A 6,046-nucleotide genomic window follows, 5' to 3' on the forward strand; every position below is an offset into this window, starting at 1 on the left:
CGAGATATTTCTTCTTCTTGTTGTTCTTCTTCTGCACAGCTAAGCTGGAAGTGGCATTGGCAGCTCGCAATAGTGCAGAGTTATCTCAAAGAAAGGGGCCGCGGTGTTTCTGTATCTCTATTATGTTGGTGCGGCTTCGGAACTTTTAAATATCTTGATATATCTCGAGAACTACGCATCTGATCAAAAAATATCATAGAACATAAAAAGTAGGAAACTTAATTCTCTACAAAAAAGGTCTCTTAACATTTTGCCATAGCTCGCTTCGTTTCCGAGATATTTGCAGATTTATCTCCAGGGAAGGGGCCTGACGGACATATTTCGAGATATTTCTTCTTCTTCTTGTTCTTCTTCTGCACAGCTAAGCTGGAAGTGGCATTTGCAGCTCGCAATAGTGCAGAGTTATCTCAAAGAAAGGGGCCACGGTGTTTCTGTATCTCTATTATGTTGGTGCGGCTTCGGAACTTTTAAATATCTTGATATATCTCGAGAACTACGCATCTGATCAAAAAATATCATAGAACATAAATTGTAGGAAACATAATTCTCTACAAAAAACGTCTCTTAACATTTTGCCATAGCTCGCTTCGTTTCCGAGATATTTGCAGATTCAGCTCAAAGGAACGGGCCTGACGACATATTTCGAGATATTTCTTCTTCTTGTTGTTCTTCTTCTGCACAGCTAAGCTGGAAGTGGCATTTGCAGCTCGCAATAGTGCAGAGTAATCTCAAAGAAAGGGGCCACGGTGTTTCTGTATCTCTATTATGTTGGTGCGGCTTCGGAACTTTTAAATATCTTGATATATCTCGAGAACTACGCATCTGATCAAAAAATACCATAGAACATAAAAAGTAGGAAACTTAATTCTCTACAAAAAAGATCTCTTAACATTTTGCCATAGCTCTCTTCGTTTCCGAGATATTTGCAGATTTATCTCCAGGGAAGCGGCCTGACGGACATATTTCGAGATATTTCTTCTTCTTGTTGTTCTTCTTCTGCACAGCTAAGCTGGAAGTGGCATTTGCAGCTCGCAGTAGTGCAGAGTTATCTCAAAGAAAGGGGCCACGGTGTTTCTGTATCTCTATTATGTTGGTGCGGCTTCGGAACTTTTAAATATCTTGATATATCTCGAGAACTACGCATCTGGTCAAAAAATATCATAGAACATAAAAAGTAGGAAACTTAATTCTCTACAAAAAAGGTCTCTTAACATTTTGCCATAGCTCGCTTCGTTTCCGAGATATTTGCAGATTTATCTCCAGGGAAGGGGCCTGAGGGACATATTTCGAGATATTTCTTCTTGTTGTTCTTCTTCTGCACAGCTAAGCTGGAAGTAGCATTTGCAGCTCGCAATAGTGCAGAGTTATCTCAAAGAAAGGGGCCACGGTGTTTCTGTATCTCTATTATGTTGGTGCGGCTTCGGAACTTTTAAATATCTTGATATATCTCGAGAACTACGCATCTGATCAAAAAATATCATAGAACATAAAAAGTAGGAAACTTAATTCTCTACAAAAAAGGTCTCTCAACATCTTGCCATAGCTCGCTTCGTTTCCGAGATATTTGCAGATTTATCTCCAGGGAAGAGGCCTGACGGACATATTTCGAGATATTTCTTCTTCTTGTTGTTCTTCTTCTGCACAGCTAAGCTGGAAGTGGCATTTGCAGCGCGCAATAGTGCAGAGTTATCTCAAAGAAAGGGGCCACGGTGTTTCTGTATCTCTATTATGTTGGTGCGGCTTCGGAACTTTTAAATATCTTGATATATCTCGAGAACTACGCATCTGATCAAAAAATATCATAGAACATAAAAAGTAGGAAACTTAATTCTCTACAAAAAAGATCTCTTAACATTTTGCCATAGCTCGCTTCGTTTCCGAGATATTTGCAGATTTATCTGCAGGGAAGGGGCCTGACGGACATATTTCGAGATATTTCTTCTTCTTGTTGTTCTTCTTCTGCACAGCTAAGCTGGAAGTGGCATTTGCGGCTCGCACTAGTGCAGAGTTATCTCAAAGAAAGGGGCCACGGTGTTTCTGAATCTCTATTATGTTGGTGCGGCTTCGGAACTTTTGAATATCTCGATATATCTCGAAAACTACGCTTCTGATCAAAAAATATCATAGAACATAAAAAGTAGGAAACTTAATTCTCTACAAAAAAGGTCTCTTAACATTTTGCCATAGCTCTCTTCGTTTCCGAGATATTTGCAGATTTATCTCCAGGGAAGCGGCCTGACGGACATATTTCGAGATATTTCTTCTTCTTGTTGTCCTTCTTCTGCACAGCTAAGCTGGAAGTGGCATTTGCAGCTCGCAGTAGTGCAGAGTTATCTCAAAGAAAGGGGCCACGGTGTTTCTGTATCTCTATTATGTTGGTGCGGCTTCGGAACTTTTAAATATCTTGATATATCTCGAGAACTACGCATCTGATCAAAAAATATCATAGAACATAAAAAGTAGGAAACTTAATTCTCTACAAAAAAGGTCTCTTAACATTTTGCCATAGCTCGCTTCGTTTCCGAGATATTTGCAGATTTATCTCCAGGGAAGGGGCCTGACGGACATATTTCGAGATATTTCTTCTTGTTGTTCTTCTTCTGCACAGCTAAGCTGGAAGTGGCATTTGCAGCTCGCAATAGTGCAGAGTTATCTCAAAGAAAGGGGCCACGGTGTTTCTGTATCTCTATTATGTTGGTGCGGCTTCGGAACTTTTAAATATCTTGATATATCTCGAGAACTACGCATCTGATCAAAAAATATCATAGAACATAAAAAGTAGGAAACTTAATTCTCTACAAAAAAGGTCTCTTAACATCTTGCCATAGCTCGCTTCGTTTCCGAGATATTTGCAGATTTATCTCCAGGGAAGAGGCCTGACGGACATATTTCGAGATATTTCTTCTTCTTGTTGTTCTTCTTCTGCACAGCTAAGCTGGAAGTGGCATTTGCAGCTCGCAATAGTGCAGAGTTATCTCAAAGAAAGGGGCCACGGTGTTTCTGTATCTCTATTATGTTGGTGCGGCTTCGGAACTTTTAAATATCTTGATATATCTCGAGAACTACGCATCTGATCAAAAAATATCATAGAACATAAAAAGTAGGAAACTTAATTCTCTACAAAAAAGGTCTCTTAACATTTTGCCATAGCTCGCTTCGTTTCCGAGATATTTGCAGATTTATCTCCAGGGAAGGGGCCTGACGGACATATTTCGAGATATTTCTTCTTCTTGTTGTTCTTCTTCTGCACAGCTAAGCTGGAAGTGGCATTTGCAGCTCGCAATAGTGCAGAGTTATCTCAAAGAAAGGGGCCACGGTGTTTCTGTATCTCTATTATGTTGGTGCGGCTTCGGAACTTTTAAATATCTTGATATATCTCGAGAACTACGCATCTGATCAAAAAATATCATAGAACATAAAAAGTAGGAAACTTAATTCTCTACAAAAAAGGTCTCTTAACATTTTGCCATAGCTCGCTTCGTTTCCGAGATATTTGCAGATTTATCTCAAGGGAAGGGGCCTGACGGACATATTTCGAGATATTTCTTCTTCTTGTTGTTCTTCTTCTGCACAGCTAAGCTGGAAGTGGCATTTGCGGCTCGCACTAGTGCAGAGTTATCTCAAAGAAAGGGGCCACGGTGTTTCTGAATCTCTATTATGTTGGTGCGGCTTCGGAACTTTTGAATATCTCGATATATCTCGAAAACTACGCTTCTGATCAAAAAATATCATAGAACATAAAAAGTAGGAAACTTAATTCTCTACAAAAAAGGTCTCTTAACATTTTGCCATAGCTCGCTTCGTTTCCGAGATATTTGCAGATTTATCTCCAGGGAAGGGGCCTGACGGACATATTTCGAGATATTTCTTCTTCTTGTTGTTCTTCTTCTGCACAGCTAAGCTGGAAGTGGCATTTGCAGCCCGCAATAGTGCAGAGTTATCTCAAAGAAAGGGGCCACGGTGTTTCTGTATCTCTATTATGTTGGTGCGGCTTCGGAACTTTTAAATATCTTGATATATCTCGAGAACTACGCATCTGATCAAAAAATATCATAGAACATAAAAAGTAGGAAACTTAATTCTCTACAAAAAACGTCTCTTAACATTTTGCCATAGCTCGCTTCGTTTCCGAGATATTTGCAGATTCAGCTCAAAGGAACGGGCCTGACGGACATATATCGAGATATTTCTTCTTCTTGTTGTTCTTCTTCTGCACAGCTAAGCTGTAAGTGGCATTTGCAGCTCGCAGTAGTGCAGAGTTATCTCAAAGAAAGGGGCCACGGTGTTTCTGTATCTCTATTATGTTGGTGCGGCTTCGGAACTTTTAAATATCTTGATATATCTCGAGAACTACGCATCTGATCAAAAAATATCATAGAACATGAAAAGTAGGAAACTTAATTCTCTGCAAAAAAGGTCTCTTAACATTTTGCCATAGCTCGCTTCGTTTCCGAGATATTTGCAGATTTATCTCAAGGGAAGGGGCCTGACGGACATATTTCGAGATATTTCTTCTTCTTGTTGTTCTTCTTCTGCACAGCTAAGCTGGAAGTGGCATTTGCGGCTCGCACTAGTGCAGAGTTATCTCAAAGAAAGGGGCCACGGTGTTTCTGTATCTCTATTATGTTGGTGCGGCTTCGGAACTTTTAAATATCTTGATATATCTCGAGAACTACGCATCTGATCAAAAAATATCATAGAACATAAAAAGTAGGAAACTTAATTCTCTACAAAAAAGGTCTCTTAACATTTTGCCATAGCTCGCTTCGTTTCCGAGATATTTGCAGATTTATCTCAAGGGAAGGGGCCTGACGGACATATTTCGAGATATTTCTTCTTCTTGTTGTTCTTCTTCTGCACAGCTAAGCTGGAAGTGGCATTTGCGGCTCGCACTAGTGCAGAGTTATCTCAAAGAAAGGGGCCACGGTGTTTCTGAATCTCTATTATGTTGGTGCGGCTTCGGAACTTTTAAATATCTCGATATATCTCGAAAACTACGCTTCTGATCAAAAAGTATCATAGAACATAAATTGTAGGAAACATAATTCTCTACAAAAAACGTCTCTTAACATTTTGCCATAGCTCGCTTCGTTTCCGAGATATTTGCAGATTCAGCTCAAAGGAACGGGCCTGACGGACATATTTCGAGATATTTCTTCTTCTTGTTGTTCTTCTTCTGCACAGCTAAGCTGGAAGTGGCATTTGCAGCTCGCAATAGTGCAGAGTAATCTCAAAGAAAGGGGCCACGGTGTTTCTGTATCTCTATTATGTTGGTGCGGCTTCGGAACTTTTAAATATCTTGATATATCTCGAGAACTACGCATCTGATCAAAAAATACCATAGAACATAAAAAGTAGGAAACTTAATTCTCTACAAAAAAGGTCTCTTAACATTTTGCCATAGCTCTCTTCGTTTCCGAGATATTTGCAGATTTATCTCCAGGGAAGCGGCCTGACGGACATATTTCGAGATATTTCTTCTTCTTGTTGTTCTTCTTCTGCACAGCTAAGCTGGAAGTGGCATTTGCAGCTCGCAGTAGTGCAGAGTTATCTCAAAGAAAGGGGCCACGGTGTTTCTGTATCTCTATTATGTTGGTGCGGCTTCGGAACTTTCAAATATCTTGATATATCTCGAGAACTACGCATCTGATCAAAAAATATCATAGAACACAAAAAGTAGGAAACTTAATTCTCTACAAAAAAGGTCTCTTAACGTTTTGCCATAGCTCGCTTCGTTTCCGAGATATTTGCAGATTTATCTCCAGGGAAGGGGCCTGACGGACATATTTCGAGATATTTCTTCTTCTTGTTGTTCTTCTTCTGCACAGCTAAGCTGGAAGTGGCATTTGCAGCTCGCAATAGTGCAGAGTTATCTCAAAGAAAGGCGCCACGGTGTTTCTGCATCTCTATTATGTTGGTGCGGCTTCGGAACTTTTAAATATCTTGATATATCTCGAGAACTACGCATCTGATCAAAAAATATCATAGAACATAAAAAGTAGGAAACTTAATTCTCTACAAAAAAAGGTCTCTTAACATTTTGCCA

The sequence above is a fragment of the Osmia lignaria genome, unplaced genomic scaffold (assembly GCF_051020975.1).
Source record: "Osmia lignaria lignaria isolate PbOS001 unplaced genomic scaffold, iyOsmLign1 scaffold0003, whole genome shotgun sequence".
NCBI classification, from domain to species: Eukaryota; Metazoa; Arthropoda; class Insecta; order Hymenoptera; family Megachilidae; genus Osmia; species Osmia lignaria.